This window comes from Tachypleus tridentatus, unplaced genomic scaffold (assembly GCF_004210375.1).
Source record: "Tachypleus tridentatus isolate NWPU-2018 unplaced genomic scaffold, ASM421037v1 Hic_cluster_1, whole genome shotgun sequence".
NCBI lineage: Eukaryota > Metazoa > Arthropoda > Merostomata > Xiphosura > Limulidae > Tachypleus > Tachypleus tridentatus.
In genome coordinates this window covers 32,910,485-32,923,171 of record NW_027467777.1, presented here as the reverse complement: position 1 = coordinate 32,923,171, position 12,687 = coordinate 32,910,485, and positions in this window count along the sequence as shown.

The following is a 12,687-nucleotide window of genomic DNA, read 5'->3' as shown; positions in this document are numbered from 1 at the left end:
TAATAAGTTTACTTTTCTTGTTCCTGGGCAGAAAGTGTTATTTCCCAATTTTTATGTCGGAAGTAAATGGAAAAACACCTATTTTTCTCTTCAAACTTTGCTTTTGTGACCTGGAAGCGTATAACGAAAACATGATAAAAGACTATATGTGGGGGGCTGATACGTGAAAGTGATTTACATTACAGTTGTAAGTCTCGAAAAACTACTCACTTCTAAACAGTTTTATATAACTTTAGTATAAATACATGTAAACCTTGATTCATATGTTGTTTTATTCAGACCATATGTAAATGAAAATGTGCAAATTTGCCCGTTTTTACATAGAAAATAGGTTAATTTCTAAATTTCATTATCCAGGTCACAAAACAAAGTTTGAAGGGAATAATGGCCATTTTCTGTACTTTTACAACATAAACAATTAAGAAATAACACATACTATCCAGGAACAAAATTTGTGTTATACAGTTAGTCACTGAATACATTAAACCTGTCAGCCAGTATCTGTAACTAAGATATTAATACTAAGGCTTAATAAATAGTAAGTTAAATAGTCTGACGCCAACACTAACTTATTCGAGCTCAAATTCTGATCTTAAATTTCAAGTTGAATGGGAAAAAAACAACTAACGGAAGGTCACAAGGTTTATATTGGTGTTTAAAGCTGGTTGATCCTGTATCCTAGATTTGTCGAACTTAGAGCTGTAGGTGCGTTATAAGCGTGATAAACAATACCTTCCATTTATGATTTGTGGTGGGGTGTTGCCAACTAGTTTCCTTCAACTTGTTCAATGATTTAGAATCAGAAACGTCAACCTAGTAGATTTACGGTAAATAGTAAATATATACATATAGGGTGACGTATTTCCTACGTGAGAAGCATCAAATTTGAACAACCAATAAATATCCGCCAGTGATGACGTCAATATTGTACCCGTCAAGTGGATTGAGTTTTGTCTATAATTCTTTCAGCTTTATCGTAGCATTAATGTGAAATACTGTTTCGTATTACGATTCCAAATGCATGTATAAGCTTTAAGAACATTGCTAATTTACAACTGTTGTCCATCTAGATTGTCCTTCACAGTACTGACAACTGTTGTCCATCTAGATTGTCCTTCACAGTACTGAAAAAGATGAACGTCACATGGTGCTAATTAACTGCTGCATACAGAATGAGAAAGGAACTCTTCACCTGAATTTCTCTGAGCAACGAATTGATTTGGTATTTTCTTACAGAGGACTCTTTACCACGGACGGACGATGACCAGTTAACATGATTGTACATCTTGTTCCAGTCCACAAGAAAGAAAACTGTTATTATTTGTTATTCGTTAAAAGACGCTCAGGAAGCAGAATATGGAAACTAATTAAGAGGTTTAACAATCGCCAACGTTTACACATTATTATTTTAAGAAGGGTGACGTTTCAAGACAGGGTCTTCTTCAGATTCGATAGCTTACACGAGAGGCACATGCGCAGAATTCACAGAACGTGTGAGACTGTTCGTGGAATGTTGAGCGTCAACATTTAGAGCAAAATTACATGTATTACATAAAAGTTACATTATATGTATTACATAAAAGTTACGTTACATGTAGTACATAAAACAGAGAAACAAGGAGATATAAAAACATAGAAAGAAGGAGATATAGAAACAAAGAAACAAGGAAATATAAAAACATAGAAACAAGGAGATATAAAAACATAGAAACAAGAAGATATAAAAACATACAAAGAAGGAGAAATAGAAACATACAAAGAAGGAGATATAGAAACATCGAAACAAGGAGATATAGAAACATAGAAACAAGGAGATATAGAAACATAGAAACAAGGAAATATAAAAACATACAAACAATGAGATATAAAAACATACAAACAAGGAGATATAGAAACATATAAAGAAGGAAATATAAAAACATAGAAACAAGTAGATATAAAAACATACAAACAAGGAGATAGAGAAACATAGAAACAAAAAAATATAAAAACATAGAAACAAGGAGATATATAAATAGAGGAACAACAAGATATAGAAACAAGGAAAAAAAAACAGAGAAAAAGGAGGTATAAAAACAGAGAAACAAGGAGATATAAAAACATAGAAACAAGGAGATATAAAAACAGAGAAACAACGAGATATAAAAACATAGAAACAAGGAGATATAGAAATAAAGGAACAACAAGATATAGAAACAAAAAAAAAACAGAGAAAAAGGAGGTATAAAAACAGAGAAACAAGGAGATATAAAAACATAGAAACAAGGAGATATAAAAACAGAGAAACAACGAGATATAAAAACATTGAAACAACGAGATATAGAAACAGAGAAACAAGGAGATATAGAAACAGAGAAACAAAAAGATATAAAAACATAGAAACAAGGAGATATAAAAACATAGAAACAAGGAGATATAGAAACATAGAAACAAGGAGATATAGAAACATAGAAACAAGGAGATATAGAAACATAGAAACAAGGAGATATATAAACATAGAAACAAGGAGATATAAAAACATAGAAACAAGGAGATACAGAAACAAGAAACAATGAGATATAGAAACATAGAAACAAGGAGATATAGAAATACAGAAACTAAAAATATCAAAACATTCAAAGAAGGAGATATAGAAACAGAGGAACAATAAGATATAGAAATATAGAAACAAGGAAAAAAAACAGAGAAACACGGAGATATAAAAACATAGAAACAAGGAGATACAGAAACAAGGAGATATAGAAACAGAGAAACAAGGAGATACAGAAACAAGGAGATATAGAAACAGAGAAACAAGGAGATATAAAAACAGAGAAACAAGGAGATACAAAAACAGAGAAACAAGGAGATATAGAAACAGAGAAACAATGAGATATAGTAACAAGGAGATATAGAAACAGAGAAACAAGGAGATATAGAAACAGAGAAACAAGGAGATATAGAAACAGAGAAAAGAAAAGAGACAGAAAACATAGAAACAAGAAAGATATAAAAACATAGAAAACAAGAGATATAAAAAATAGAAACAAGGAAATATAAAAAACATAGAAACAAGGAAATATAAAACATAGAAACAATGAGATATAGAAACATAGAAACAAGAAGATATAGAAACAGAGAAACAAAGAGATAAAGAAACATAGAAACAAGAAGATATAAAAACAGAGATACAATGTGATATAGAAACAGAGAAAGAAGGAGATATAAAAACATAGAAACAAGTAGATATAAAAAACAGAGAAACAAGGAGATATAGAAACAGAGATACAAGGAGATATAGAAATAGAGGAACAAGGAGATATCAAAACAGAAGAACAAGGAGATATAGAAACAGAGAAACAAGGAGATATAGAAACATAGAAACAAGGAGATTTAGAAACATAGAAAGAAGGAGATATAGAAACAGATCAACAAGGACATAAACAAACATAGAAACAAGAAGATATAGAAACATTGAAACAAGGAGATATAGAAACATAGAAACAAGGAGATATAGAAACATCGAAACAAAGAGATATAAAAACATAGAAACAGAGAGATATAGAAACATAGAAACAAGGAGATATAGAAACATAGAAACAAGTAAATATAGAAACATAGAAACAAGAAAATATATAAACATTGAAAGAAGGAGATATAGAAACAGAGAAACAAGAAGATATAAAAACAGAGAAACAAGGAGATATAGAAAAAAGAAGATATAGAAACAGAAACAAGGAGATGTAAAAACATAGAAACAAGGAGAAATAGAAACATAGAAACAATGAGAAATTAAAACAGAGTAACAAGGAGATACAGAAACAGAGAAAGAAGAAGATATAAAAACAGATAAACAAGGAGATATGGAAACAAGGAGATATAGAAACATAGAAGCAAAGAGAAATAGAAACATAGAAACAAGGAAAAATAAAAACAGAGAAACAATGAGATATAAAAACATACAAACAAGGAGATATAGAAACATATAAAGAAGGAAATATAAAAACATAGAAACAAGTAGATATAAAAACATACAAACAAGGAGATATATAAATATAGAAACAAGGAGATATAAAAACATAGAAACAAGGAGATATAGAAACAAGGAGATATAGAAACAATAGAAACAAGAGATATAGAAACAAGAAACAAAAAATCAAAACAAAACATTAAAAAGGAGATATAAAACAGAGGAACAATAAGATATAGAAATATAGAAAGAAAGAAAAAAACAGAGAAACACGGAGATATAAAACATAGAAACAAGGAGATATAGAAACAAAGAAACAAGGAGATATAGAAACAAGGAGATATAGAAACAGAGAAACAAGGAGATACAAAAACAGAGAAACAAGAAGATATAAAAACAGAGAAACAAGGAGATATAGAAACATACAAAGAAGGAGAAATAGAAACATACAAAGAAGGAGATATAGAAACATCAGAAACAAGGAGATATAGAAACATCAGAAACAAGGAGATATAAAAACATAGAAACAAGGAAATATAAAACATAGAAACAAGGAGATATAAAAACATAGAAACAAGGAGATATAGAAACATAGAAACAAGGAAATATAAAAACATAGAAACAAGGAGATATAAAACATACAAACAAGGAGATATAGAAACATAGAAACAAAAAAATATAAAAACATAGAAACAAGGAGATATAGAAATAGAGGAATAACAAGATATAGAAACAGAGGAATAACAAGATATAGAAACAAGAAAAAAACAGAGAAAAAGGAGGTATAAAAACAGAGAAACAAGGTGATATAGAAACAGAGAAACAAGGAGTAATAGAAACATAGAAACAAGGAGATATAGAAACATAGAAACAAGGAAATATAAAAACATTGAAAGAAGGAGATATAGAAACTGAGGAACAATAAGATATACAAACATAGAAAAAAGGAGATATAAAAACAGAGATACAAGGTGATATAGAAACAGAGAAAGAAGGAGATATAGAAACAGAGAAACAATGAGATATAGTAACAAGGTGATATAGAAACAGAGAAACAAGGTGATATAGAAACATAGAAAGAAGGAGATATAGAAACAGAGAAACAAAGAGATAAAGAAACATAGAAACAAGAAGATATAGAAACATCGAAACAAGAGATATAGAAACATAGAAACAACGAGATACAGAAACATAGAAACAAGGAAATATAAAAACATAGAAACAATGAGATATAGAAACATAGAAACAAGAAGATATAGAAACAGAGAAACAAAGAGATAAAGAAACATAGAAACAAGAAGATATAAAAACAGAGATACAATGTGATATAGAAACAGAGAAAGAAGGAGATATAAAAAACATAGAAACAAGTAGATATAAAAACAGAGAAACAAGGAGATATAGAAACAGAGATACAAGGAGATATAGAAATAGAGGAACAAGGAGATATCAAAACAGAAGAACAAGGAGATATAGAAACAGAGCAACAAGGAGATATAGAAACATAGAAACAAGGAGATTTAGAAACATAGAAAGAAGGAGATATAGAAACAGATCAACAAGGGCATAAACAAACATAGAAACAAGAAGATATAGAAACATTGAAACAAGGAGATATAGAAACATAGAAAAAAGGAGATATAGAAACATCGAAACAAAGAGATATAAAAACATAGCAACAGAGAGATATAGAAACATAGAAACAAGGAGATATAGAAACATAGAAACAAGTAAATATAGAAACATAGAAACGAAGAAAATATATAAACATTGAAAGAAGGAGATATAGAAACAGAGAAACAAGAAGATATAAAAACAGAGAAACAAGGAGATATAGAAAAAAGAAGATATAGAAACAGAAACAAGGAGATGTAAAAACATAGAAACAAGGAGAAATAGAAACATAGAAACAATGAGAAATTAAAACAGAGTAACAAGGAGATACAGAAACAGAGAAAGAAGAAGATATAAAAACAGATAAACAAGGAGATATGGAAACAAGGAGATATAGAAACATAGAAGCAAAGAGAAATAGAAACATAGAAACAAGGAAAAATAAAAACAGAGAAACAACGAGATATGGAAACCGAAACAAGGAGATATAGTAACAGAAAAACAAGGAGATATGGAAACAGAGAAACAAGGAGATATAGAAACAGAGAAACAAGGAGATATAGAAACATACAAAGAAGGAGAAATAGAAACATACAAATAGGAGATATAGAAACATCGAAACAAGGAGATATAGAAACATCGAAACAAGGAGATATAGAAACATAGAAACAAGGAAATATAAAAACATAGAAACAATGAGATATAAAAACATACAAACAAGGAGATATAGAAACATACAAAGAAGGAAATATAAAAACATAGAAACAAGTAGATATAAAAACATACAAACACGGAGATAGAGAAACATAGAAACAAAAAAATATAAAAACATAGAAACAAGGAGATATAGAAATAGAGGAACAACAAGATATAGAAACAAGGAAAAAAACAGAGAAAAAGGAGGTATAAAAACATAGAAACAAGGAGATATAAAAACATAGAAACAAGGAGATATAAAAACAGAGAAACAACGAGATATAAAAACATAGAAACAAGGAGATATAGAAATAGAGGAACAACAAGATATAGAAACAAAAAAAAAACAGAGAAAAAGGAGGTATAAAAACAGAGAAACAAGGAGATATAAAAACATAGAAACAAAGAGATATAAAAACAGAGAAACAAGGAGATATAAAAACATAGAAACAACGAGATATAGAAACAGAGAAACAAGGAGATATAGAAACAGAGAAACAAAAAGATATAAAAACATACAAACAAGGAGATATAAAAACATACAAATAAGGAGATATAGAAACATCGAAACAAGGAGATATAGAAACAGAGAAACAAGGAGATATAGAAACATCGAAACAAGGAGATATATAAACATAGAAACAAGGTAATATAGAAACATAGAAAAAAGGAGATATAGAAATATAGAAACTAAAAATATCAAAACATTCAAAGAAGGAGATATAGAAACAGAGGAACAATAAGATATAGAAACATAGAAACAAGGAAAAAAACAGAGAAACAAGGAGATATAAAAACATAGAAACAAGGAGATATAGAAACAGAGAAACAAGGAGATATAAAATCAGAGAAACAAGGAGATACAAAAACAGAGAAACAAGGAGATATAAAAACAGAGAAACAAGGAGATATAGAAACATACAAAGGAGATATAGAAACAGAGAAACAAGGAGATATAGAAACAGAGAAACAAAAAGAAAAAGAAACAGAGAAACAATGAGATATAGAAAGAGAAACAAGGAGAAAAAGAAACAGAGAAACAAGGAGATATAGAAACATAGAAAGAAGGAGATATAGTAACAGAAAAACAAGGAGATATAGAAACAGAGAAACAAGGAGACATAAAAACATAGAAACAAGGAGATATAAAACAGAGAAAACAAGGAGATATAAAACAAGTCAGAAACAAGGAGATATAGAAACAAGATGATAAAAGAAGAGAAACAAGGAGATATAGAAACAGAGAAACAAGTAGAAATAGAAACATAGAAACAAGGAGAAATAAAAACAAATAAACAAGGAGATATAGAAACAAGATGATAAAAAACAGAGAAACAAGGAGATATAAAACAGAGAAACAAGGAGATAGAAACAGAGAAACAAGGAGATATAGAAACAAGATGATAAAGAAACAGAGAAACAAGGAGATATAAAAACATAGAAACAAGTAGAAATAGAAACAAAGAAACAAGGAGAAATAAAAACAGAAACAAGGAGATATAGAAACATAGAAAGAAGGAGATATAAAATGATAAGAAACAGATAGGAGATATAAAACATAGAAGGAGATAGAGAAACATAGAAACAAGGAGATATAGAAACAGATAAACAAGGAGATATAAAAACATAGAAACAAGGAGATATAAAACATAGATGAAAAAGGAAGGAGATATAAAACAGAACAAGGAGATATAGAAACACAAAACAAGAGATATAGAAACAAGGAGAATACAAACATAGATATAAAACAGACAAGATGATATAGAAACAGGAGAAACAAGGAGATATAAACAGAAACAAGAGGATGATATAAAACAAAAAACAACAAGGAAATATAAAATAGAAACAATGAAATGTAAAAATAGAGAAACAAGGAGATATAGAAACATAGAAACAAGGAGATATAGAAACAGAGAAACAAGGAGATAAAAAACATAGAAACAAAGGATATAAAACTAGAAAACAAGGAGATATAAAACAACAGAAATAGACAAGGAGATACAAGAAACATATAGAATGGACAATAAGAAGGAGATACAGAAACAGAGAAACAAGGATACATATAAACTGAAAAACATGGAGATATAGAAACAGAGAAACAACGATATAGAGAAATATAGAAACAAAGAGATATAGAAACAGAGAAAAAAGGAGATAGAGAAACATAAAAACAAGGAGATATAGAAACAGAGAAACAAGGAGATAAAGAAACATAGAAACAAGAAGATATAGAAACATCGAAACAAGGAGATATAGAAACATCGAAACAAGGAGATATAGAAACATAGAAACAAGGAGATATAGAAACATAGAAACAATGAGATATAGAAACATAAAAACAAGGAGAAATACAAACATAGAAACAAGATGATATAGAAACATACAACAAGGAGATATGAAAATATAGAAACAAGGACATATAAAAGCAAACAAACAAAAAGATGTAGAAACAGAGAAACAAAGGGATATAGGAACAAGATGATATAGAAATATAAAAAGGAAATGTAAAAATAGAGAAACAAGGAGATATAGAAACATACAAAGAAGGAGAAATAGAAACAGAGAAACAAGGATACTTATAAACAGAAAAACATGGAGATATAGAAACAGAGAAAAAAGGAGATAGAGAAACATAAAAACAAGGAGATATAAAAACAGAGAAACAAGAAGATATAGAAACAGAGAAACAAGTAGATATAGAAGCATAGAAACAAGGAGATATAGAAACATAGAAACAAGAAGATATAGAAACATAGAAACAAGGAGATATAAAAACATCGAAACAAGGAGATATGAAAATATAGAAACAAGGACATATAAAAGCAGACAATCAAAGAGATGTAGAAACAGAGAAACAAGGGATATAGGAAAAAGATGATATAGAAACAGAGAAACAAGGAGATATAAAAACATAAAAAAGGAAATGTAAAAATAGAGAAACAAGGAGATATAGAAACAGAGAAACAAGGAGATAAAAACATAGAAACAAGGAGATATAAAACATAGAAACAAGGAGATATAGAAACATAGAAACAAGGAGATATAGAAACATAGAAACAAGGAGATATAGAAACATAGAAACAAGGAGATATAAAACAGAAACAAGGAGATATAGAAACATAAAACAAGAGAATAGAAAACATAGAAACAAGAGATATAGAAACATAGAAACAAGGAGATATAAAAAAATAGAAAACAAGGAGATATAGAAACAAAGAAACAAAGATATAAAAACAGAGAAACAAGGAGATATAGAAACAAGAGATATAGAAACAGGAAATATACAAAACAGAGAAACAAGGAGATATAGAAACATAGAAACAAGGAGATATAGAAACAGAGAAACAAGGAGATATATAAACAGAGAAAACAAGGAGATATAGAAACAGAGAAAAAAAGGAGATATAGAAACATAAAACAAGGAGATATAAACAAGAAACAAGATAGATATAGAAACAGAGAAACAAGGAGATATAGAAACATAGAAACAAGGAGATATAAAACATAGAAACAAGGAGATATAGAAACATAGAAACAAGGAGATAAAAAACAAAGAAACAAGAGAAAAACAAGGAGATATAAAAACATACAAACAAGGAGATATAGAAACATACAAAGAAGGAGATATAGAAACAGAGAAACAAGGATACATATAAACAGAAAAACATGGAGATATAGAAACAGAGAAACAAGGATATACAGAAATATAGAAACAGAGAAAAAAGGAGATAAAGAAACTTAGAAACAAGAAGATATAGAAACATCGAAACAAGGAGATATAAAAACATAGAAACAAGGAGATATAAAAACATAGAAACAAGGACATATAAAAGCAGACAATCAAAGAGATGTAGAAACAGAGTAACAAGGGGATATAGGAACAAGATGATATAGAAACAGAGAAACAAGGAGATATAAAAACATAAAAAAGGAAATGTAAAAATAGAGAAACAAGGAGATATAGAAACAGAGAAACAAGGAGATATAAACACAGAAAAAAAGGAGATATAAAACACATAAACAAGGAGATATAGAAACATACAAAGAAGGAGATATAGAAACAGAGAAACAAGGATACATATAAACAGAAAAACATGGAGATATAGAAACAGAGAAACAAGAAGATATAGAAACAGAGAAACAAGGAGATACAGAAATCTAGAAACAAAGAGATATAGAAACAGAGAAAAGAAAATAGATAGAGAAACATGAAAACAAGGAGATATAGAAACAGAGAAACAAGGAGATATAGAAACATAGAAACATGGAGATATAGAAACATAGAAACAAGGAAATATAAAAACAGAGAAAGAAGGAGATATAGAAACAGAGAAACAAGGAGATATACAAACAGAGAAACAAGGAGATATAGAAACAGAGAAAGAGGAGATATAAAACATAGAAACAAGGAGGAGATATAAAACAGAGAAACAAGGAGATATAGAAACAGAAAGAAAGAAAAAAGATGAGGAGAAACAGAAAAGAAGGAGATATAAAAAAGAGAGATACAAGAAAGAAACAAGGAAGATATAGAAACAAGGAGAAACAAGGGAGATATAGAAACATAGAAAGAAGGAGATATAGAAACATAGAAACAAGGAGATATAGAAACATAGAAACAAGGAGATATAGAAACAAGATGATAAACAAACAGAGAAACAAGGAGATATAAAAACAGAGAAACAAGGAGATATAGAAACAGAAACAAGGGGATATAGGAACAAGATGATATAGAAACAGAGAAACAAGTAGATATAAAAACATAGAAACAATGAAATGTAAAAATAGAGAAACAATGAGATATAGAAACAAGGAGATATAGAAACAGAGAAACAAAGAGATAAAAAACATAGAAACAAGGAGATATAAAACACATAAAACAAGGAGATATAGAAACAGAGAACAAGGAGATACATAAAACAGAGAAAAGAAGGAGATATAGAAACAGAGACAAGGAGATATATAAACAGAAAAACAAGGAGATATAGAAACAGAGAAACAAGGATATACAGAAATATAGAAACAGAGAAAAAAGGAGATAAAGAAACTTAGAAACAAGAAGATATAGAAACATCGAAACAAGGAGATATAGAAACATCGAAACAAGGAGATATAAAAACATAGAAACAAGGAGATATGAAAATATAGAAACAAGGACATATAAAAGCAGACAATCAAAGAGATGTAGAAACAGAGAAACAAGGGGATATAGGAACAAGATGATATAGAAACAGAGAAACAAGGAGATATAAAAAGACATAAAAAAGGAAATGTAAAACTAGAGAAACAAGGAGATATAGAAACAGAGAAACAAGGAGATAAAAAACATAGAAAAAGGAGATATAAAACACATACAACAAGGAGATACAGAAACATACAAAGAAGGAGATATAGAAACAGAGAAACAAGGATACATATAAACAGAAAAACATGGAGATATAGAAACAGAGAAACAAGAAGATATAGAAACAGAGAAACAAGGAGATACAGAAATCTAGAAACAAAGAAATATAGAAACAGAGAAAAAAGAAGATAGAGAAACATGAAAACAAGGAGATATAGAAACAGAGAAACAAGGAGATATTGAAGCATAGAAACAAGGAGATATAGAAACAGAGAAACAATGAGATATCGTTACAAGGTGATATAGAAACAGAGAAACAAGGAGATTAATAGAAACATAGAAACAAGGAGATATAGAAACATAGAAACAAGGAAATATAAAAACATTAAAAGAAGGAGATATAGAAACTGAGGAACAATAAGATATACAAACAAGAAAAAAGAGATATAAAAAAACAGAGATACAAGGTGATATAGAAACAGAGAAAGAAAAAGATATAGAAATATAGAAACAAGGAGATATAGAAACAAGGAGATATATAGAAACATAGAAACAAGGAGATATAGAAACAGAGAAACAAAGAGATAAAGAAAACATAGAAACAAGAAGATATAGAAACATAGAAACAAGGAGATACAGAAACATAGAAACAAGGAAATATAAAAACATAGAAACAATGAGATATAGAAACATAGAAACAAGGAGATATAGAAACAGAGAAACAAAGAGATAAAGAAACATAGAAACAAGTAGATATAAAACAGAGAAACAAGGAGATATAGAAACAGAGAAAAGAAGGAGATATAAAACATAGAAACAAGGAGATATAAAACAGAGAAACAAGGAGATATAGAAACAGAGATACAAGGAGATATAGAAATAGAGGAACAAGGAGATATCAAAACAGAAGAACAAGGAGATATAGAAACAGAGAAACAAGGAGATATAGAAACATAGAAACAAGGAGATTTAGAAACATAGAAAGAAGGAGATATAGAAACAGATCAACAAGGACATAAACAAACATAGAAACAAGAAGATATAGAAACATTGAAACAAGGAGATATAGAAACATAGAAACAAG